Source organism: Alligator mississippiensis, chromosome 3, assembly GCF_030867095.1.
Source record: "Alligator mississippiensis isolate rAllMis1 chromosome 3, rAllMis1, whole genome shotgun sequence".
NCBI lineage: Eukaryota > Metazoa > Chordata > Crocodylia > Alligatoridae > Alligator > Alligator mississippiensis.
In genome coordinates this window covers 116,448,924-116,473,715 of record NC_081826.1, presented here as the reverse complement: position 1 = coordinate 116,473,715, position 24,792 = coordinate 116,448,924, and the positions used below count along the sequence as shown (strand labels likewise).

Sequence of the window (24,792 nt, the reverse complement as noted above, 5' to 3'; positions counted from 1 at the left end):
TCCGCAGCCTGCATCTCGCACGTGCACACAAAGGGACCTGGATGGAGCCCGGGCGGCGGCTTCTCCCGCCGGACTAATGACTCCAGTCCCGTCCCCCCATTATGTATTACACACACGCGGCATCGGAGCTCTTCCCTCCAAACTTCCAGCTGGGGGGAGGCAGGGCGGTTGGGGGGGGGGTGTTTATTTGGCGGGGAGCCGGGCTCTGATTGCGGCTCCGGGGCCGCACCGCGCTCCCTGCAGGCGAGGCAAGGCGGCTGGAAAGTTGTTGAGCGGGGAAAGTTGCGAGACAAAAGCGAGGGGAGCGCGTCTCCGCTCCTTTGTTCTGCGTGGGGCGGGAGAGGAGGAGGAGGAGGAGGGGGGTGAGGACCTTTGCGAGAGAGACCGGCTGAGCCAGAGGCGCGCTCCGAGAGCTGGCGCGACCAGCAGCAATTAGACTCTCCCTGCAGAGCCCCCCTCAGCAAACCCAGCCGGGCGCTGGCAGGAGGAAGGTGCATCCCTCTCCAAGGTGAGGCCCCCACCCCCGCTTGATTTCTCTTTTGTTGAGAAACTTCCCCCCCTTCCCAAACTTTTTTCCCCCGTGGATTTTTACTCCAGAAAGTTGCTGGGTGCGATGGTTGGTGCGGGGGGGGGGCTCCTGTCCCCGCTTTGTCCGCACGGGGTGGGTGTTGCGGGGGGCGATCCCGGCTGGGGCAGGTGGAGGGCGCGGGCAGCCCCCTCGCTGCCGGCGGCTCGCTTCCCAGGGATGCTGGGCCCGTGGCTGCGCTTTGTGCAACAGGTAGAGAGATGCCGAGGGCTTTTTGTTGTTGTTGCCGTTGTGGCCACGCCTGGGCTTTTGTGGCCGCTGAGGATCGGACGCCTCCAAAAAGTGAGAAGAGACCAGACAGAGGCTTAGGGACTCTGCTTCTCTGGTTGCTTTTGGTGGGGGGGCTTGGCTTTTCTTGCATTTCTTTGGCTTTGGGGGGGTTGTGTTTTTTCTGGCTTTTTTTTTTTTGGTGTGTGTGTTGCCTTCCCTTGTCCCATCAGATCGGAAGAGATCAAGCTGCCTGAAGCCAGATCCCGAGGGGACCGACTGGTTGCCCCCCCCCCCCGCCCGGCTGTCAAGGGGCTGTGAACAAAGAGGGGCATCTCCCAGAGAGGAGGGCCTGGGAGGTGGCTCGTCCCTCCCCTTCAACGGGGCGGTGTCCTGCAGGGAGCTGGGCCCAGGCTCAGGGAGGATGGGGGGCACTGCAAGATGCCGCCTGAATTGGCGGGAGGGGAAAAGGCAGTGTCGGCCCTGGGTTTACCAGGAAGGGGGTGGGGGGGACCTGCTGCCATTGCCTGCCTCTTTGTCTGCTCAGGGAACTTGAACAAAAGGAGAAACTCGGATGAACTCCCATCTCTCTTCCTTTGGGTGAGCTCAGCTCAGCTTTGCAGCTTTCCCCGGGAGGGAACCCCCCCCAAACTTTCCCCACTGAGAGCCAGCAGCCCCTCAGTCTGGCCACAGGGTCCCTGCATTTCCTTCTCAAGAGTTTTTTTTAAAAGAGGGAGTAGGTAACGTCTAGGCTCCTCTGTTCTCTTTCTTCTCTCCCTCTAGGGCAGGCTTGGGTGAGACTGGAAGGGGCTGAGTGGGGAGAAGGCTGGGTACTGGCAGACTCCCCGCTCTTTCTTCATACTTTTAGGAGCACAGGCAGGTATTCTTTGTTGGAACTGCAGCTCAGCCCCTCTGGATCTGCTTGTGTAACAGAGTGGTGGGCACTGATCTGCATCTCCCCTTGCGCCCCTTTGCTTGGGATTTGCTTTGTTCAGGATCTTGAAGAGGTTGGGTGTATATTTTTCTGGGCAGGGAGGGGAGGGGAGAAGAAAGAGCTGAGTAAGAAAACTTCTGAGAAGTTATCAGAACAAGAGAGCTATGGGGATGGTGAGAGGTTTGTAGCGATTCTGTGGAAGGATGGGCTAGGATCTGGGGGAGTGCCAGGTAATTATTGGACCTCCCTAATGAAGATAAGGAAGGGCATGCACAGTGTGTAGAAGGATGTGTAACTAATTTGGGGACCCTCAGAGAGACCATTTGATTGAAGCTTTTGGGGGCAGAGAGAATTGGGGGCTGGAGTGGAGTTTAGATGGTCAGCACTAGCCACTAATTTAGGTGAATTAGTCTTGACTCCCAGCAGCCTACTTTATTTCATCTTTTGTTTCATTCCTTTTCTATTGTAATATTTTTGACATTTACATTTTCTATTCAGTATGGCAACTTTTGAAAAGTTTCTTTATCTTGTGCTTTTCTGCTCTTATTTTACTCTCATCTGTTGCTTTTTTTTTTTTAACAGAAAAATTGAATAAGAACTGCTTCTTCCCTCCCTTTATCCCATTTCACCTTTCTCCCCCTTTCCTGTCATGTTCTCTTCCTCCTTTACTCCTTTCTCTTCCTTCCCTCTCTGCCACACTCCTTTTCTCCTGTATTACATAAGTCTCTGTACTTTTCCAGTCTGCATCTATTGCCACACATTCTTCAACCTCCCTTTTCCTCCTCTTGGCCAAAATTTCTCCGGCTCATGTACTTTCTTGCTTTCTCCACAAAACATATCATGAGATTTTTGTCATCTTCCCCCCAAATATGCACACACAGACAAGCTTAGGGCCCTGTAGAATCTGTCCAGCTGTAAGCACTTTTTTCTCATGGCCGCTCCAAAATTATCCTTTCACACATGGCTTGTTGCACACATTCTCCTCCTTAACAATAGTCCCCTTTTTCCCCTTCTCCACATGTGTGCATCACCCTTTACTTTGTTTTATACAAGCTTATTTTCTTCTCACATGCTCATTCCACCCATGGCAGAACCAACAGAGCATTTCATTCCATTTCTCTTCAACACATGCAACCCTTATCTGCACCAGCATGGCCCTCTCCCCTATATTTTCCTGCTATTGTTATTAATGAAGGAACCACATCAGTGGTGGCAGTGGGTATACAAGCATTTACAAGCAGTTGTCTTTAATTGCTCTGTCATTTGTTTTAGGAAGATTCAGGTCTCAACAATAAATGCAACCAAGGCCTTGGCTACATTAGTGTTCCTTGTAACAACAAGAGAAGATATATAACAATAAGAGAAAGCTATTATAGGCAAGGAAATAGAGCCTCTCCTTTCCCTAGCTTTGTGCTGGCCAAGTGCTTTCTCCCATACTTTCTTTGCAGTCATACATGCACTCTTAAGTAGGTGCACTCTTAAATGTCCTACTTTCTTCAGGTACCTTCAGGCTTTATTTCTTCCCATACCATTCTATTCCTGGGATTTTGAAATGTTTTTTAGACTTCACAGATCCTCCAGCTGCTTGTTCTGTTGCCTTAGAGTTTGCCAAGATGTAAGGTTATACAACATGTAGAAAAATACATAAACCATTTTCGCACAATACTAAAAGCACAAAACAACAGTAACTCTCTGAATTCTCTGGTAATACTTCTGCATGGTGATTTTACCAGACTTTATTACTTTTATTACAGATTTGTTCACCTTCTGAATGTAAAGTGTAGCTGAAATATTCCTAAGAGTGTCACTTTGTTATTTGTATTTTGATCCATGAATAGAGCAGCAGTTACTGTAGTGAAGTATTGCTGATGTATTGGAACTAACACTCATTTGTCTCATTTTGAATAGGTCAAAGTGTGTTGGAGAAGCATGATGGCTGCCAAAGCACCTTAGAGCTGTACTGCATTACTGCTTAATTCAACTGTGGATATTTCACTGGGACCTGGGATAGGAGAAACTGGGAATGAATAAAGACATCAAGCATCATCATTTGGATTTACACACCAGTTAATGAACTGTTAGAAGTAGTGGATGTGGCTTTTAAATCAGAAAATGTGCATAAGATGCTGATGAAAATGTTTTGGAGTAGATCACTTTTTGACACAGGTTCTACCAGTTGAAATAAGGTAAGATTACTCTAAAAAACCCCCCACCTTATCCATCAAAATATTAAGTACATTAATTTTTGTTTTAGACAAACTAGTGTTTGTTATTTTAATGGATATCCCTTTCTTTTCATTCCTACCTGTGGTATTATGTGGTGTAACCTGTGAGGAACATTTCTAGTTTGGAACATATGTTTCTTAAGTTTAGACAAAGTTCTGTAGGTAATATACATTATTTCTGTTTTCCCCCCCAAGAGGTATCCAGCACTCAGAAGTCATTGACTTCCACAGTAGTAGTTTGAATACTTCTAAACATCAAATGACTAATTTTGAAGAGATGAGCTTAAAAATTATTTAAACAGAGCATCTTCTGTAATAGGTTTTTAAAAAAAATGTTTAAAGACGTATTACTATTTTGATTTCAGCATAGTGTGCAGGTGCTTCAGGTATGTATGAAGAAAAGTTAGGATGAAGTTAACTCATATAAATCCAATCTTTGGTGCTGAAACCTAGGAGAGGAAATATGGTATCCCTAACTGAATAATGAAGCTTGTAAAGAACATAATTTAGTGTAAAAATATTTTAAATTGAACTCCTTATTGATATTTTCATATTTATAACACATGAAAACAGTTGCTTTTGATGTATGGTTTACATCCACTGATTGGTTCAGGCCTATAAAAGATGTAGGACAGACAAAAACATACAGAATCTTAGGAAAAGTGATGAGCTAGTTGCCCCAGTTTAGAGCAAAAAAAAATAAAAGAAATAGAAATCCAATAAATAATTGCATACTATCCTATGCAGTTGTAAAGAGAAACCCTGTGGAGAGAAGAAAAATATGATGGAGAATATTTTCAAGTAACTTCATTAAGTGAAATGCAGATATATATTTCATTTATAGAGCTGTAAAGTTTTTTGTCTCTGATCCCTTCAACCTGTACTTATTGTTCTGTGTATATCTATTTAGGGATGTGACTGCAATTTGTGTAGGCATGGTGAAGCTAGCAGCAAGCAAAAGGTAAAAACACAGTTCCTGGTGATTTAGGACAGGGTGTGGAAATCCATTTGGGACTATGGATATATACTTGGACAGCTAGACTAACCACTGCAACGTAGATCTCAGTACAGGGCTAAGTTGAGTTAGCTAGCTTGGGTACCTCTGCATGACCTGCAGTCACATCTTTGGATTGTGGCATGCACACCTTCAGTGACACTGCATGGACATATTTTTCAGCAAGAAGCTTTTTTGTTGTAAGAAAAGCTATTGTTTCATCTTCTTTATCTTTTCTCAAAGTGAAAATAACTATGGGAATGACATAATTGGAAATGGACTCTGGAGAGAGAAGAATTTAAAATAGTTGTAGAACGATTTCTCAGGTCATGGGCGACTGGTGCCTCCCGAGTCTGGGGGGGCACCAGATCACCAACCAGGGCAGGGGGGTTACCCCAGCAGCTGATCGCTGAGCCTGAAATCACCAGTGGTGAAACCAGAAGTGCACTTCTGGTTTTGCGTCTGGGGTTTCCAGGGGGTGCATGGCCAATCTCAGGCGGTGCATGTGCACCTGCATGCACTCCCTACGAGTCCTCAATGTCTCAGGCCGGCATGGATGGCTACAATTATGATGAGTTTGAGCCTGAAGAAGAAGTGACAGAAGAAAGTGGGTTTGTTTCTTCTGCTGCTGTTGCTGTTTTTTTTTTTCAAATAGCAGGGTTGGGATTTGGATATTATTGGATACTGGTGGCAGAGAGAGGGCTGGAGCTTGCTCTCTCCTGTGGAGAAAGCCAAGATGGGGCCCTGTGGAAATTAAAGTTTCGTGAGGTCCTGCTTTCTTCATTGGTCTCCCATTGTTGTGTCTTATTGTTTTCCTTGTACTGTCCCTGTAAGGCCAAAGCCCTCATGCTCAGCACCGCAGGGTTCAGTGGCTTTGTGGCAGTTTTACAGCACTGGGGACTCCTGCCACGAGGAGCCAGGGGCATTCTTGGTGGTTCTCCCTCCACAGGACTGGACTGGGTCAGGTCAGAGTCTGCAGAGCAAGTGTAAGTTATGCATACATCTACTGAGGGCAACTGTTAAGATCCACCCTGGATATGATTCCAGAGACTTATAATAATAAATGACTGTTAGTTCAACACCGGAGTGTCTAGAGCGTTGTTGTTGAACTCGCAACATATCACCCATGGCACCAAAATTGTTCTGTAGAGAACAGTGTTCCACAAGAATTATGCAGGGTTTTTGACTGTAGCTGTGTTGGTCTAAGGACATAGGCACGCAAGGTTCTTTGGGTAGATGTGATATTCAACCAACTGAGAAGTCAGAACAGAGCTCTTTGCAAGCTTTCAGGCACAAAGAACCTTCTTTAGGCACAGGGAGACTCTGTGGTTGTTGCCTGAAAGCTTGCAAAGCTACTCAGTTGGTGTAATAAAAGATATCACATCTACCCAAAGAACCTTGCCTGCCACAAGAACTACGAAACTTGAAGAACCTCAGATTTGCACAAAATCCAGTGATTTTTCAGAGATTAGGGCCACTGGTGTGGAGATCCTGTGACTTATGCTGGCTCGGGGGGCTTCTCATTCGCACTAGTGCAGAGCCAGTATTATCTGAGTTTTCATTGCTGGCAGCTGCCTGAGAACATTGTGCATGAAGTGCAGGGAGTTTCCATGATATAGTTGGACTCTGCCAAATTTGGGCTGTAAGCCTTGTCATGATGATTTTCGACCCAAGGAGGGCTTTCAAGTAGTCCAGGGGAGGAAATCACAGGGAGAGTGCCCCAGGGATTGTTGTCCCATTTTGCTTAGTGGGAAAGTGGGAAGAAATTTTATTCATATATAGATATATATATGGAGGGAGCAATGTGGCTTATTGTTTCCATTTGTGCCTATTTTATATGTAGCTTTGCTGCCACGTATTGTATTGTCAGTTGCATTGTTCGATGCTGATTCAAATTGATAGATGTTTAGTTAATAATTATAGGCAAAAATATGCTGTTCATGTTCTTTGTCTGCATTCTATATGACTCCACTTGTTTACCACTAACACTTAACTTGAGAGATGAGAATTTTGGAATGAGGTAGAACACATCCCAATATTTACATCTTTGACTCTTGTGAAGTCGAAGATTGTCCTCATTTAAGTGAGAGTAGCATATGCCCCTCTAAATGTTGCTTAGTCTTGGAAGAGAAGAGTTCACTTATAGCTGCCTAAAAAAGATGATCAGTATGTTTAGAGCTCTCTCCAAATATTTTAGCACGTAAATAGAACTTGCGCACCAGCCTGCATTGCTGCACAATGCTAAGTGGTGGGTCAGGTTAGAGGTGCTTGGTTATTGGAATACCATAGTTTTCATCATCTTTGGTATTCTCCTTGATTGTATTTATTGGTACATAGCTATGTAGCATTTCCAACTCATTAGCAGGCTCTCTTCTGATCTTTGGCATCTATATGTTTCTAATATGAAATTTGCTGCAAATCTTCTATGAGGCCTTAAGTAGCATGCAGTTATGCTTGATACCTTGGCCTTTTGTTGATTTAAAATGCATAGACATGTTTGGACTTCTAGGGGAGATTAAGAACCCTGTGCATTTTAATGGAGAATCAGATGTGCTGGAGAGGAAGGGAAAAACCTCCCCCTATGTAGCAATAATGGCACCACAAGTGCAGATTCAGAATGTGTATCTGTCCATATTGTGGAATAGATTGTCATGCATGTAGTACAGTACAAAGAAGGCTCCTGTCACTTGTGCTAACTCTTGATGTTCTTGTTCCAAGTGACCTATGGAACTCTCCAAACCATATTTGATTAAAAATTTCCAAAAAAGAAGTAAATTGACCTGCTGTGAAGTGTGTCCTGTTTCATGTAATGCAGAAATCTTGATATTCCCTTTCCTATCCATTTAATAGCCTGTTTAATGTTTGGTGATATTTATAGAGCATTTAATAGATGAAAAGCACTGTGTAAATTCTGAATAGTAGCGCTATGGTAATATTATTGTTTTAAAAGTAAATGTTATTTCCAAAAAATGGAAATTATGAATTGGTGCCTTATTATGTCTAAGCAATTGGACATGGCCAAGTGTCTCAACCATCCAAAGATATTTCAAAGATGTTTAAGGGGAGCTTCTCCTAAGAATGAGGGGTAGTGTGGGAGCAAGCACAAAGGTGTGTGGTTTAGTGGCTGACACAATGGGTGGATGAGAGGCAGGAATCAACCTCTCTTTACCAAGGTGGGGAGAGGCTTTGAGGGACCTTTGATATGAAGACCCAGGGACTGATATTTGATGCAACGGAGAAGGGCAAGCAGTCCTCAGAAAAGGGTTCAACTCTTTCTTATGAATTGTGTGTCAGTCCACCTGTGCTACAGAGCATTTCTAATGAGAAAACAAGAGTCCTTAGACTCTGATAGACCCAAGATGTTTATCATTCCTATGTCATGAATGAGAAAATTATTGCCTGTCTGACATATGAAAAAAAATAAAGTTCTTTTTTTTTAGCCCTACACATTCTAAATGAAATTCTTATTTGAAATAACTGCACTATCTTCAGCAGAGTTACAAGAGGGATAAAATTAACCTCTTCTATTTAATTTCATAGTACTACACTCTATAATGCAAGAGGTCATTTTGATAAATGCTGACATTTTGTCTTTCAGAAAAATCAATAATTTTAATACCAATGTGTACTAGTTTTGGAGTTTATAATCGATTTTTCTACTGTAAGCAAGTACGTAGTGAAATGTACTAAACTTAAACATGCTGTAGGCAAGGATATGTGTGGCCATTTGCTAAGTGCTTTTCAGAACTTGACAACTGACTTCTGGGCAGGCAGCATTGCTTACTACATACATTTTGCCAAGAATAGAATTGATGATGGGTTCTGAATATACAAGTCAACTGATGTTACCAATGCTTCAGTTAGCTTTCAAGCCTAAAGAAGCTGTAGAAGTGTAAGAGAAGAGAGAGTGCATAAATCTGTAACAGTTTTTAGTGATAAAAGGGATTGCAAATAATGCATATCCTCCTTGATGAAAACTAAATTTGCAAAAAGAAAAAAAAATTAGAGACACTTCTTTGGTCTGGTGACTAACATTTCCTTTTTCACACAGTCTGGCACCCTAAGACAGGCAGTAGCTCTGCTCAGAGTCTCTGGATTCAACCTGATTGATTGAGGGTCAGAAATAAGGAGCTATATGAGAAAATGGTCTTGATGCTGCTTTCCATACTTGTTCTTGATGTTATCTGCACCTCACTTTTTTAATAATCCCTGAAATACATTGTTTGCAAAACAGTCAATGGAATTAAATTTAGTTAAAAAGTTACAGGCTTGCTTTTAGCATATAGGTGTGCTACAGCTTTATGATTCATAGGCATGATTTCATTTTCAGCCTTAAATTCCAATTTCTGCATTCTATAGATTTATCAGTTCAAAGCTGCTCTTCAGTGCATATTTAAGGATTATGTCCCAGATCAAGACTTGATTTATCTGGGATTAACTGACATGTCTTCTTTGAATATTGCCATTCAACCCTGCATGATTCTGATACAAGGGAATTATTGTGGGCCTGTTGTAGCTGATTATCTGAATGTATAGAAAAAGTTTTTAAAATGAAAACGAGTGTTTTTGGAAAAGAATCTTGTTGTTTGAGCTGAAGAATAGAATTCAGGAAGTTCTGAAACTTAATAATGAAATGCAAATTATGTAAACCAAGCAAGCATCCTCCTTCAAACTATCAACACCTATGTTATGAGTATTGTTTTTTTAAGAGGATGAAATATTTGAAGAAAAACAAACTCTGTAGGTATGTAAACTAGCTACCAATATAACAATAATGCATCCTCAATTCAGATTAAGTTATTTTGAATGGCAAGATTATGAAGAGCAGCACAGAATTATAAAATTTGAAATTATCATGTGGTTTTAAAGTCTATCTGCACATATTAAGTTTAAAGCTAACTTCAAAAAACTAAAGTTCATGTCTTGACTGGAGTATCTTTAGGTCACATTTCTTGAGAAATGCCAATGTTGGAGAAAGAATACTAGATATCTTATTTTTAGAAAACTGGTATTTTCAATTGTATATAATTTCTGGTTCAAGCACGTTGCAAGATATTGAATATTCATATCTTTCTGACCATCTTGGTACATATCTTTTACTTGGATTCAAACATTATCTTTTTATCTGTATCTCAAGTATTTAATCAATGTTTCTACCTTTCAAGCTAGAGACTGGAGTGATATCCTTTCTTAAAGCATTAAATCTAAGTGTTGGCATGGAGAGGGCTTTCACCTGTCTAGTAGAATGGAATATAATGGCCAGTGGGGGTATTGGCATGGAAGTGCCTAGGAATAAAAAGCAACTCTCAAAAGCAACTCTCCCCTGCCCCCACAAAAACAACAAATTCAAGCCAGTAACACTTTAGCAGACTAGTACACATTTTTAAGACTTCTGTGCTTCTCAAAATATTTGTTATGGTTGAATGAACAGAAGGAAAAGAAGGTGATTTCACTAGGGGATAATCTGTTTGTCTTTAAATTTTCTATTTTGTCCTTCCAACTTTTCCAAAGATAAGTGTAATGGTGATCTTGCCTTGGAATGTGGCTCCCTGCAGAACCTGCCATTCTACTTGCCATAAGGGCTAGCTGGAGAGAATTTGTGATTCTCTCCCTCATAGGATCAAGAGGTCTTTGATTGCTATGATGGTCCAGCTTCCTGCCAGCTCATAGTGGGCATTTATATATGTACCTTTTTGTGCTGCGGTGTGACAGAGATCTGCCCCTTTACAGCAGACTTGATTATTCGAGTCTGCTCCTCATGTGAGTTGGTGCACACTGTGTTGCATTGCGCACAGTTGTATAAACGGCAAAATGTGCATTAGCGCACAGAAAATGGCAGTGGTGTGCTTTTGAACTAAAGCACTTCCAAGGCGTTTTAGTTTGAAAGCACACCACCACCATTTTCTTCGTGCTGATGCACGTTTCGCCACCTATACAACTGCATGCAGTGTCAGGCGCTTGCATGTGTAAAAGGTAACACAGCGACGTATAGCTTGATCCTGAATAGGGCAACAGATGTGTGAATTCCCAACAATGTGTGTGTTTAAGAAAACTTAAAGCAAACAAAGAAACAAAAAAACCCCCTTTCTTGCAACAATCTGTGTTTACTTCCTGTTTATAATGGGTTTGGATTTAGTCACAATATAAACACCTACATATTCAGGATTAATTAAAATTCTTCCTTAATTTGCTATTCAAATACTTCCTTTAAAACTAACATTAAGCCATTTGCCACAAAAATGCTTTTACAGTCTTGTAAATTAAAACCAATAGTTGTGATGTTTTGATCAACTTTTTTTGGTCACCCATATTACTTTTTTTATGTTGCTGTATTTGGACCTGAGTAGCTAAATTTAGCAATATTAAACACGCCACTTAAGAGAATTGCTATTGGCTTCAGAGGTGATGTGGGTGATCAACTCTTCTGAAAAAACAGTTAGAAGCTTACCTTTGAAAATGTTGGCCTTAGACTATAACCTTCATGAAGCAAAGAACTACTTCCTCTGTATTTTATGTAGCATCTCACGAACTGTCAGAGCTTCATAAATCTCTTCTGTTTTCCATCAGCAATCTCCGATTTAGTGTTTCTGTTTTAGACCCCTATTAGTGTCTGAAATGATCACAAAATCCTGTCGACAAAACACCTCACAGGAAGGGATATTAATTATATTAGTAGTGATCAGGAACATACTGAAGAAACAACACTATAATCATCTTCAAACATTTTATTTATCTCAATGGCCAGGGATGTTACAAGTTCCTATGCAGCAAAGCAGAGCCAGGACAAGTACCATAAAAATAATTGAGTTTCATATTTAGTAGGCTCCTGACAGATGTTGAAAAAAAGGTTTCATAGTTTCATAGATGTTCAGATCGAAAGGGACCTATTAGATCATCGAGTCCGACCTCCTGCTCTGGGCAGGAATGAGTGCTGGGGTCAGATGACCCCAGCCAGGTGTCTATCCAGTCTCCTTTTAAATACCTCCAAGGAAGGGGACAGCACCACTTCCCTTGGAAGCATATTCCATATTTTGGCAACGCTCACTAAAGAATGTTTTTCTGATGTCCAATCTGAATTTGCTCTCTTCCAGTTTGTGGCCATTATTTCTAGTTACCCTGATGGGCACCCTGGTAAACACTGTATCCCCTATTTCTTGCTGGTTCCCCCGATGAGTTTGTAGGTGGCCACGAGATCACCTCTCAGCCTCCTCTTGCGGAGGCTGAAGAGGTTCAGGTCTCCCAATTGGTCCACATCTGGTTTTTTCTGTAGGCCTTTAACCAGACAAGTGGCCCACCTCTGAACCCTCTCCAGGCCCTCCACATCCCTCCTGAAGTGCGGTGCCCAAAACTGGATGCAGTACTCCAGCTGAGGTCTCCAGTGCCGCATAGAGGGGAAATATCACCTCCCTAGACCTGTTTGTGATGCACCTACTTATGCAAGAAAGAGTGTGGCTAGCTTTTCTTATTACTTCATCACATTGGTAACTCGTGTTCATTTTGGAGTCAACTACGACTCCGAGATCCCTTTCCGCAGTTGTGCTACTTAGAATGGTACCTCCCAGGCTATAGGAGTGTTGATGATTCTTTCTCCCCAGGTGAAACACATGACACTTATCCTTGTTAAACTGTGTGATGGGATCTGATGTGCAACTGCAATAATCAAGCCTCCTGCTGTACCACATGTGCATGGCAGGAGGTGTGATTCTGGGTTGGGCATCAGATCCCCTAAAGTCATATGGCTGGTACAGGAGGAGCTGGGACCATGATCCTAGCCTTCCCCTGTGCTGGCAGTCTTAGCTTTTGAGCTGGGAGCCCTGTCAGGTGATGGAGCTCTCTGCTGCCAGTGTGCATGTTGCACCTCTATGGCTGGGAGCTCTGATTTACTGACAAGGCTCCCAGCTGCTGGAAGCCTCGAACACTGACAGGGTTTCTACCTGCGGGGAGGCACACTGCACTTCCCGTGGCTTCTGTTGGTTGATCAGAGCTTCCAGCCAAGGGAACTTACTGTGCTCTGAAGGCTGGGAGCACTGGTCAGCTGACCAGGGGTCCCAGCTGGGAGTGTTCTCTGCCAGCCCAGGAGTAGGGTGGGAGGGGGAACCTGCCTAACATCACTGTGGCCACTGTCCCCATCTGATCTGGGCTCTCCATGCAGCTTGACTGGAGCTAGGCAAGAGTGGCTGTGGAGCTCCCCTCTGCCCCAAGATCAAGTGGGAGCAATAGCATCAGGTGGGAGAAGAGGGGAAGGGACATGCCATTGAGAACAGCAGGGATGCCATAGTGGGGTCTTAACTGATTCAGGGACTTAAAGGAAAAAATGAAGTCCCTGTCTGCTGCTGCTCCTGTGGTGTGGTCTGCCCACCCTGGTGAGGGTGGGAGTGGGAATACAGCCATCCATGCGGTGCTAGTTGTTGGTCCTATACCCCCCCCCCCCCTTTACAAAACTTGTTAGTGTGTACACGTGTATGGGTGTGTATATACCTGGCACGTAAAAAAAACAAAAAACAAAAAGAAGAAGGTTTCTTTTATCATTTTGTACTTTGCTTCTATAATGAGTGCCAGGATGTTATTGATGGATGTTTTGACCACTGACTGTAAGTGTGTATTGTGGCTGCAGTATGTTTTGCTTCTTGTTTTCTATGTCTTCTTATTCCTGATGACTACAGTATGGATACACTTTTTTGAGACACCCTGTGTTTATAGTTAATGGGAATACTAGACTCATTAAATAATGCATAGTAATTTTTAGTGCTAAGTGATTTTATGATTATGTTGTTTGAATGTTAAGTGTTTTGATAGTGTCAGGGTAGTTGCAAATGCTAGCATTTTGCTGCATAAGTGCATTCATTTCTGTACTTATGCAGAAAGATGAAATATAAGATTGCTGCATAGTTCTTCAATTGTATGGTTGGAATGGTTCCTGCCTGGGTTTGGTGGCAAAGGTCATTTGGGTAAGAAAGCATGACAAAGGCCAAGGGGGAAGAGTCCTCTTGCTGAAGGGAATGATTAGGTTCTCCTGTATGTGATTAAGTATCTACCAGGCACATTGTGGCAATTCAGGTAGCAAACCAATACAAATTGACTATGCAAAGTACATTGGATACATTGGACAATTGTGTGAAGAAAGCCATGAAACATATATCGGTTGAACCCTTAAGAAAACAGTATGGTACTTGGACATGTAGGATGCTTACAGATGTAGAAAAAAAAAAGAAACAAAATAGCGCTTTACTTTCAGCTTGGTGTGCACCTGTACTGAGTGCAATGCAAGCCCAGAGGAGGCATCACATTAGTTTGACCTAGCCTGCCTAATGCCTATATAGGTCAAGCACTTGTGCATGGCTTTTAGGCACTTTTATCTAATAGCTGATTGAATTGGCTATTAGATAAAAGCACCAAAAAGCCCTGCTGAAATGTTTGATCTATACATTTTGGGTTGTTTTGTTTGTTTGTTTGTTAAACATATGTTAGTGGCCATTGGCACACTGTGTGGTCAGTGTGTAATGTGTAGAACTTTGTGACCAGGTGCTCACAAATGCACCACATCTCAGATGCATTGTAAATAGTAATTGGCTATTAAAGAAATGGGCAACCCAGGAGGCTATGGGGTTCCTTGATGTTGGTATAGCTGTACAGATCATTACCCAGACCAGTTTTCATATATGTATTTCCCCAACACTTCCTTATGTGTGCTGTTGTGCTGTCACCTTATTAAGATTGGTTGACTGATTTATTTTTTTTTTTCCCTTAATTTCTTCCTCTGCGGTGTTGTCAGATTGCAAAAGCTCATGTGTAAATTTACGGCTAAGAATTACTGCTGGCACATCACCATTGACATAGTAATATGTGAAGTAGGATGTTTTGGTGCGTGGATATGCCCCTTCTTTATCCCTGTTCATGTTGTTTATTCAGGGAAAACACTTTGGGCATAAGAAGCTTGAAGGTCATGGTGTATTTAGTGAATGTGATGTAATAGTTGCCTGCCTGGAAAGTACTTGGCTTTTGACAGACGTGAAGATTTTTGTGCATCTCAGAACTGTATTAGAACCATCAGGCATTAGAGAGAGGGGCTGTTTTTAGGGTTAGAGTGTGTGCTAATTATTTATCATGTGCATTGTCCAGTGAAGTTTGATTGAATGCTCTATGCTAGTTGCCTTTTAGAAAACAGTGCATTGGGAATGTTGCTGTGAGAAGTAGGTTGCTGGATTCCCTTCTGTCCAATACTCTGCTTTCTGGTTAATAAATATGATGTACCTGACAAAGTCTTTTATTTTATGATGGAAAGAACAAACAGTTTGTTATATCTAACAAATAGTGTAGCTGATTTTTTTTTTTTCTCCTGGTTAACGGCTGCTCTTAAAGTGTAACACTACTGTTCTTGCACAGACAAAATTTTCCTACCCCTGTTCCCAGATATAGAAAGTGGTGGCTTGTTTGTTCAGGTAATGCTTTTGGCAAACAGGCCACCATGTTCTGCCTCAATGATGAAGCTGTGGATGGTTCCAGTGGCCACATCTGGACAAGCGTAGATGTTTGTTTTCCCAGGGACAAGTAGCAATGGCGTACCTTGTGCTGCTGCTGCTTGTCCCTGGGGAATGCCTGTGCCATGCATGCTCTGGCATGTGGCAGGTTACCCCGGGTGAGGTAGGGAAGGCTGGGGTCAGCAACTGTGCTGGCTGGCAGCCAGAATGTGGCTGCAGCTGGCCAGGCTTTGGTTTTGAGCGGTGTGCGCACCGCCATGCGTGCAGCTCTGTTTTCTTTTGGTGTGGTTTTTTTGACCCTGGGATCTCTGAGTCAACCCCCACCTCCTCCTGAAAGGTAGCAGCATGGGGAATGCCTACATGTGTCTGCACGTATCACATCTCCATACTCGTTTGGATGCGGCCAATTTGATCATGGCAGGGGAAATGTATGGAAGTCTGCCTCCAAAAAAAAGAAGACGTTTAACTTTCTAGGTAAGTACAAATGGGGGAAAAACCAAGTTCTGCTGCTGTGCCACTTGGAGAGGGAGGTGGGGAATTTGTAATATTCCAGTTCTCCCTCCTGAATCCAGCCAGAGGACTGACTCCAGGTTTCCAAAACTGAGAAACCAAGAACCATGCTAAAGATTTCCCTTCGCAAACCAATCGGAGAGCGGAGAAGCAATGCTTTGAAGGTTTTAGAGTCTTCTGTAAAGGATGCATACAAACATAGGCCCTTTGCCTGTTTACATTATAATCCTTGCCTTGCATTATACTAGGAAGTTGTTAAGCTGGTAATTGTTTCCCTTTTAAAACACAGGCACTGTGAAGCTAAGGCATAAACCTGAACTTATTTTGACATCTTGTATTTTCATAAATATACTGCTATCTCTTCTATGTGTCTTGCACTAATTTGCTATTTTAATTAACTATTTCCACTAATAAGACAGTAACAACTTTAGTATCCAACAACTGTCAGGGAATAACTATTTTAAGGCCTAACAACATTGACTGTCCATTTAATAAGATTCTTGCTTGTACAGATGCATATGTGCACCCCTATTCCATTAACTGGACGCTTGATGTTGTGGAAGGGATTTCTATATATGAAAAGGCTATAGAAGACTTTTCTGCTAGGATACTTTAGTTACCTGAGATAGCTGTGCTTGCTGTTTGGCTTATTATTCATTTGCAGTTATAATTGGTTACCCAAAAAGATTGAAAACCACAGAACAAATAAGCAACATCTTTCTGAATTTGTTTTTCATTTTGGATGAATGTTATGCTTCCAAAACACCTTTTTAAAATGTTATCAAAAATTGGTTACAATACCATAATTTTTAAGATCAAAACACTCTGCATTGTTTTCATTTAATTCTGAAAATTTACAAAGGAGTGGTTTTAAGATTCTGAAACTCCTAACAGATGTTCAGTTATGTTCTCAGTGTTTGAATATAAAGAAGAAAGGATTTAACGCAATTATATCACTGTAAACCTTTCCCCTTCCTTTGCATAATTAACTGCTCTCATTTGCATAGCACAGAGGTCTAACATTTCAAATGGGGTAGAGAAGCATGGGGGAGGGGAAGGGACTAATGGACACAGATGTGTCTGTCATGCATACAGCAAAAACAAGCTAGCTGATAATTTGGTGCCATAATCATCTTTGACTATTAAAAGCATTTAATTGAGAAGCTAGTAAAGTAAAATTGCGAGTGCAAAATCCTATGGATACAGTATGCATTTATAACTTCTTAAAACTGAAAATTTCTACTAATCAATGTATTAAAATAACAGTATCTGACTATATCTGAGACCATATTTAGTAGTCCTACTTAATAGTAAACCTGGTTTAGGAAAATGAAGGATTATAATGCATGTCTTCTTAGAGATTATGGGTGCAAGAGAGCTTGCATGTGCATGTAAATCTATGGTCTGATATCTGCATCTGCTTTACTGGTGACATAGAAGAAACCAGAACAATGGTGGTTGCTACTATTGATTTGACTAATGCTCCATTAAAACTCACAGCTCATCAGATGAGCAGGCATCATATGGATCAACATGAAACCTGAAGAGTTTTCCAGTAGCATAGAATATATTTGAGCTCTTCAAATAAACATGCACACTGATTTTTTTCCCCCCCCCCCCCCAAGCTTCTGTATATGGTGTCCTTTTAAGGAGGGTATAATATAGATTACCTTGAAATCAAATCTGCTATGTTTATAATGCACTTTAGCAAACATGTACTTTATTGGCTAATATGTTATGCCTAGATTTTAATCATTTCAAAAACAATGTCAGAAGCAGTGAGGTTCTTCTATGACAAAATTCAGTGCTAATCTGAATCTTACAAATGAAAACATTTGTGGTCTTTCCCATTTAGCAAAAATTTATTACCAGAATTATCACCTATTTAAATCTTTATTTAAAGTGTTGAATAGATTACTGATTATCTTCACTTTACATAGAATTAAACTTTAAGTCTGATAAAATGAACATAATGTTTTATTTTTAGCAGTTGATGCTTCACTACTTGAAGTGGCGTTTGTTTACAGATCAAATTTTACCAGTTATTAAAAAAAAAAAAAAAAAAAAAAGTGTTGTCATGGCTAAATGTCATGCTGCAGTATGAAGATCTCTGTAGCCATTTTCTCTTTGTATGGATTCTGATCATTTTTTGATAAGTAAATCATTGTTTCTCAGCCTGTGGGTCACGACCCAAAAGTGGGTCACAAGTATATACGAAAGAGTCTCAAACAAACTTTAAAAATGGATTCTCCTTCAAAGGAGAGAGACATTTGGAAACTGGCTTTTCCCTTGCAAGGCTGGCAGGTTCCAGCCTGGCACTGCTGGCATAAGTGAGTTCCTACCCTACACACTGAGGGGCTGGGGCCTAGGTGCAGTGTGTTGGGAGCGAGGGGCACTGAGTCGGGATTGGCCATTGATGTTTACAAATGAGTTCTGGTACAAAAAAGGTTGAGAACCACTCATCTAAATTATGCAAAGGCCAATAAACCTGTGTAAGAGTGGGAGCCAGCCTTCTTGGTCTGAATGCCACAAATTAGCCCTGAACCCACTCAGAATGCCCCTCCAATCCTTTTTTTCCTGACTAAGCTGCTGCTGTGCTTTCTGCTCCCTTTCTTATCTACCTCAGTGCTGCTTGTCCCCTCCCCTATTTTCTGTATGCTACAGACAGAGGCTGCATGTGCCACAGGTTGGTCACCTGTGGGCTACGATATTCCTTAGTACTAGTGTTTTATTTGTGATGGCTTGTGTTCACTGCATGGTTTAATTACAAAACCATCTTCAAATTCTTTGAACTTGGGAATTTTACTCTCCTTTTCTTCTCTTTGTCCCGCAGAAGTTCAATTTATGGCTGAAATATCTTGAAATAGATGCACTGGTAATTCCCCATAAAACTGGTTAAGGATATCATTTGCTTTCTGAAAACAGTGTTAGGATATTTGCTGTGAGTCCCTTGAACACACAAAGTAATCTGGGTATGTATTTTTTAGCTTGTTTATTTTTCCCCAGAGGCCAAGGGAGACAGTTTCCCATTTGTTTTAAATTACAGTGGATTAGAATTCATAAATATTTTAATGTCAGTGGCTGCCACTGGAAATCCCACTGACTAAACAAGGCCCAGTACGTATATTCAGATAGTCTAATACCTCAGGCTTGTTCCAACTAATTTTATATATGGCCAAGCATCCAGCCTTTTCAATAAAACTTGGAAGATGACTATTGTGACCTAGGGACCAGTGTATTATACACATGCAACGTTGTTGTGTATAACCAGTCTGAATAGCTATTACATCCACACAACCCTTATTTGCTCATGCCAGCAGTGCCAGTGCTAGGTTGAAGTGCAGCAGGGACAGTGTGACAGCCTTCTACATTTGTGCGTTCAAAGGACATATTATCTTATTGGCTAAGTACAGACATTCAAAAAGCCCGAGGTGGAATTGATCTAAGTTAAGAGTTTTTCTGTAAGTGGCGTAATTTAGATTAGTAGCAAACATAACACACAATCTCCCTTTCATGGCGGGGTAGAATCTTAAACTGGGTTCCACCATTTTTAAACCAATTTGTGTGTGCTGAACTTCTGTTCTCTTGTGGGTATAGACCAGTTTCTGATCGCTTATACTGATTAACGTGTAATGTTTATACCTGGACTTGAAAAGTTTTCCAGTATCTAGCTATGCTACTAAAGGGTTGGGTTTTTTGTGTCCCTTCAGTACTATGAAACTGAAGTTAAATTGATGAGTTGCCTGAGGTTGTCTGACCCACGCCTAGACTCAATAACTCCTACCTGGCTTATTTGAACAATTTGAATAATAATTTTTTCCAACTTACAGGCAAAGGCTTTGGCAAAAATTTTGTCATGGTTTATCAGCACAACGGGCCTGGAACTTGGGTAGTCAATGGGATCATTCTCTGGCTTGGGTATAATGCATATAATTCATATAATTGCCTCTTGCATTGTGGGAGGTAAGGCGTTGCTCCTTCTGGCCTCATTGAACATACCAAAGAGCCTGTATCCCCTGTGGGGATACTTGGCCTGACATTTTTTTTATGAAACTCATTTGAAAATCCATCACTGCCTGGAGGTTTACCGTGACTCATTTCTTTCACACTTAGTTTTTTTTTCACTCAAGGCCAAACAGAGGGCCTTCCAGGAGTTCCTTCTTGGTTTGTGAGATGCTGGGCAATGAAACCCAAGAGGAGATTGTGGATTTGCTTCATATAATGTGGAACAAAAGAATTAGAATGGGTTTTTTTAATGTGTGTGTTTGAACATTATGTATTGAAAGCGTTTTACTCCTTTTTGTTGGGCTATAGCCTTTCTTCTCACCTGATTTTTTCCATAATCTTGTTTAAGATAAAAGGTAGCAAATTATGCTTTTTGCATATGGAATATGTTTGATTGTATTAAATTTATACCAGGATTTTATTGCAGTTGTGGATTCTTTAGACGTAGTCTAATTTTTTTAATTTTAAAGTTGAAGGTATTTTTGTTTTTTCTAATTTTTACTTTTTCCCTTGAGGAGTCTGCTATACTCCTCCCGCTACAAGCTTTTGCTGTTTACCATATCATTGGTACTTTGGAGATAATTGGTTTTATAAAATCCTTCCAGTTTTTATGGTCGCAAGGTGGTGACTATGAGCAGCAAGATAACATCTCTGCTTCTGGGAGCAGAAGTTTTGGACTGACAGTCATATGATTCCCCGGCATAACCACAGTTTACAAATTTAATTTGGTTATGAGAAATTAAAAGTTATCCAAATGGGTAGACTGAAAGTTTGAAAGTCTGTGGTTCCTGGCAAAGGGATTTGTAAATCCCCATGTCTACAAGGCCCCAATTCAGAGTCTATGCTTTATGGAAGGGTAGAAGGGGGGTGGGGTTGTCTAATAAAGGATCAGTAGTTTTGTTGACGTTCCTTGTTAGGATAATGTGTTTTTGTTTGTTTGTTTGTTTGCTTTTTGGGTTTTTCTTTAATACCCATTTCCATTCCAAAGAAGTTGTTGAAGAATGTTATCGCCATCTCAGTCTCATTTTGCTCAGCTGCTTCCATTATTTTCTCCATGAACGTATGATGTTGCCACATTCCTACTAGTCCTGAAATATAAAGTAGAGATGGAAGGGAGGGAAAAGGTTAGAGGAGAGAGGAAGTGGAGGGAGATAAGAAGGAAAGAGGTAGGTAAAATTAAATGGTTTGGCAAGGAGGGAAAGTAGGGGGGACAGGGGAAACGGGAGATGAAGTCAGGTGAAAGTACCCTGGGAGGGAGGACTCCACAGTCCTTCTACATTTGTGAATTGTTCCCCTTTGAACAGGATGCAAACATCCTCTGGTCAGTGTTTCTGACCTGTTTCTATGCTTGATCTTTGAGCTAGCAGGTTAAATAGTCAGGTGACCTCTAGTAGTCTGTCATGCATGCATATTGCTTCCTTCAGGTCTTTTCCATATGAAGCAAGTTCATGAGACCTTTGTCTACTGCTATATATTGGCTACCCCTTGGTATGAGGATGTCTGTTGGGTGTGTGCGGGGATACTGGTGAGTTTTAATGTGGGTCAAGAGTCCAATCTGTGCTGTGTAAGTTTTTCCACAGATATGACAAGTGGTCTCTTGTGGGGAGGGGCATAACTGTTGGCCAGGATGTTGTGCACTTTCCTTCCTCTGCCATTTCTTGGCTTCTTGAGCAAGATACTTCTCTTCGAAATGGGCTGTAGCTTGATATATGGTGCAGCACCACTGAGACCTGTTACCAGCCAGCACTTCCCAATTTGTAGGGTTGATGCCACCCTTCTTAAGGTATGTTTTCAGGGTGTCCTTAAAGTGCTTCCTCTGTCCTCTGTGGGTCCTCTTACCATGACTAAGTTGAGAGAAGAGGATTTGCTTCGGGAGACAAGTGTCAGCCATCCACACACAGTGGCCCACCCAGCAAAGTTGATGTTTCATGATCTTTGTCTCAATGCTGGCTATGTTAGCTGCAGAGAGGATGATGGCATTGGTGCACTTGTCTTTGCATGTAATGCAAAGGATGTTTTTGTGACAATGCTGATGGAACCATTCCAAGCACTTAAGATGGCTTGGATTTGTCACCCACATCAGTAACTGTGTCATAAATGCGATCAGTAACTGTGATCATAATTTTATGGGACAAGTTCACTACAAAGGAAAGTTACTTTTCTTAAATGGAGAGGGGAGGCTTCATAGGTGATGGTGAGTTAGCTACATTAAAATCAAGTGCATACTATTCATGTTTACTCCAAATAAATGTTGGGAGGCTACTGGCAGCATAATGAAAAGATAAGATGAACTAACATGGTATTATAGTTCACATACATTCTTTGGAGAATATTCACTTGAACGGTAAAAGTTGGTTAAGTCTTGTTGTCAGAGGTGGACTTCTAAGGATATGAGGAATAGCAGACTCTTATGTAAAGTATTTAGTTGTTTTTTTTTTTTGCCTGGCAAGTGCCCTGGATTGGGTAAAATAGATTTTTTTCAACAATACCCCTGGCAAAGTCCTTGAAATAATTTTATCTGGGCACCCTGTCCTGAATTACCAAGCATTTTAGGTCTTCTAACCCATACCTTTTAAAAAATAGTTTAAAATTAGAATGAATAACAGATGCTCCTGATTTGGTCTACTCATGCAGGTTTATGAGCTGTCGACTCTTTTTCTGTTTCCTGCTGAGTACTATTAAGCAGTTTCAGGGGCCCTTTCAGGAACAACTGAATTATGTCCAGAGAACATAATTTTATTTCTTTTTTTGTTCTTTTTAGGAACACCCACGGTGCTAAATTTTATTTCTTGACCCATTTTGAAGATTTATAATTTTTGTCCTGAAATTTGTTTATGTATGTGTTTATGTAAACTTCGTTTACTGACTTGATTTGGCTTTATTCTACAAGTTCCACACGTATTCCGCCAACTCAGTGATTCACGTAGTTGTAGTGTTCTGTATGGTGAGCACAGAAGTATGCAACTTTTTTTTTTGTTTTGTTCTTTCCCCCTCTTAATCATCATCACCCCTCTCATAATAACATCATCATCCATGTGTCTTATCAGCTCTAGAAGCTGATTTGATTGTGGAGACTGGCGTTGTGGAACTAGTTTTTATGTCGTGCAGAGGTCCATGATCAGTTTTAACTCGCAGTTAATGAAGCAGACCTTTGTATTCCACTTCTTGTTTTTGCATGTTTATTGGTCCACACATGGTACCAGGAGTAAAATTAATTAAACATCCTGAGTGGGAGAATTAAGCCAGTTAAAAATACTGGCAGTGATGAAAGACTCTGGAAACATGGAGGATAACAGGAGAAGGTTTTTAAGTAGTGTTTCAGTGGGTACCAGCAAAAAAGGAAGATATAGAAAGTAGCTTTATTTCTGACAGTGGCTGGTTTTGAGGCACTGGATAGTTTTTGTTATTCATAGTTACCATAGACAGAGACTCACTATATATATTTGAGGAGTACTGCATACTACATGAAAATTAAACTGGTGAAAGAGGGAGATTCTTGAACAGAGCATAGAAAATGGAGGTGAAAACAGAAGATTTTTTTTTTTTAACTGACTGAAGGTTGAAGAGCCAATCTTGCAATTTTTTAAGGGTTGAATTCCAGATAAGGAACTAGATTGTGATGCGAGGTCTGGGACAAAAAGAAAGAGACCACTGGAATATTCAGAAAGATTCCTTAACAAAGTGACTAGAATTTTCACTCCTATTTCTCTATGATTCCTCAAGATTGCCATTTGGGTTGGGTTTAGCACCTGAGGTTTTTCACAAGAGAAAAACAACAACTTTTTAAATATGTAGAGTACTAAGGCTTACATAGGTCAGTGTTTCTCAACCTTTTTTTAGTCTCAAGGCACCCCTGGATAGACTTGAGGCACGCCTTGGAAAATGCCAGCTTTTAAATTTTCCCTCTTTTACTTACAGAATCAAAAATAGAGCAGTTTTTCTGTTGCAAAGAATTCAGAAAGACTACAGCTATGGATTTCTTTTGAAATTGTGGGGTTTATCTTGTGAGTCATATTTGTGAAACGAGCAGTGCTAATATTGTGTGCCATTCTACGGCACACTTGAAGGCAAACCAGGGTACTATGGCACCCTGGTTGAGAATCACTGACACTGGTTTACATACCTAGTTCTGTCTGGGGAAGACACTAAGAGAACATGACCAGAGGCTCTGAGCAACTTGAGCCCAGGGACTCTGGTTCTTTTTAAAGCTAAACAAATGAACGTGCATGTTCCATTTAGAGAAGATAACACAAGGTGTACAAGTAGATTATATAAAGATAAGAAGCAGGCAGGCCAGGGCAGCATATATAGAGACTAGTTCAGAGAGGCATAAGCTTTTTTAGGCAACAGCCTGCTTCATTAGATGCTAGGAATAGGAGGCATGACCAGCATTTTTGCCCCAACAAGATTTAACCCTTCTGTCAGGCATCAGCCAGCAGCATAAGGGCCGGGTTTGATTTTTGGGGTACTAAATTTATTTACTTTGGCTTGAGCCCCCACCCAGAAATCTGGGAATACTAAATTAATTACTATGATGTTGTGCATAAAGAAGAACCCCTTCCTCACAAGCAATGTAACCAAAACAGATTTAATCCAGAAAACAGAAGAAAACGCCAAATGCAATGTGAAACACTACTAGTAAACTACACAGCATAGTCTATAGATTGTACTGTGCCAGGAGAAGCTGCTTAAGTGCAGGTCCTTCGACGGTGCAAGGGGCCCCTCCATGCTCTCGGAGGAAGAGTGGCATGGCAATCTTTGCTTCCACAGAGAGGCTGTACACATGTGTGGGGAGTGACTGCGCCTTCAGGCAGCACACATGCACCCCACACTTCTGGGCTGGGTTATGTGGC

The 24,792-nt window shown here is 41.4% G+C and overlaps 1 protein-coding gene across 43 annotated transcripts in view; it reads left to right on the top strand.

Annotated features, from left to right (window-relative positions):
* Positions 1 to 221: 221 nt before the first annotated feature.
* LOC102563423 (hypothetical protein) overlaps positions 222 to 24,792 on the top strand; it is a 718,626-nt gene continuing 694,055 nt past the window's right edge. For 7 of the 43 annotated variants that reach the window (XM_019490366.2, XM_019490361.2, XM_019490364.2 and 4 more), the window contains exons 1-2: positions 336 to 508; positions 3,636 to 3,913. The gene's annotated coding sequence lies outside the window, so the exon portion shown is untranslated. Of the gene's footprint in view, positions 509 to 847; positions 869 to 1,282; positions 1,394 to 3,635; positions 3,914 to 24,792 lie in introns of those variants that run through there. The other 36 variants (XR_002091118.2, XM_019490360.2, XM_059724324.1 and 33 more) reach the window with 16 other exon arrangements.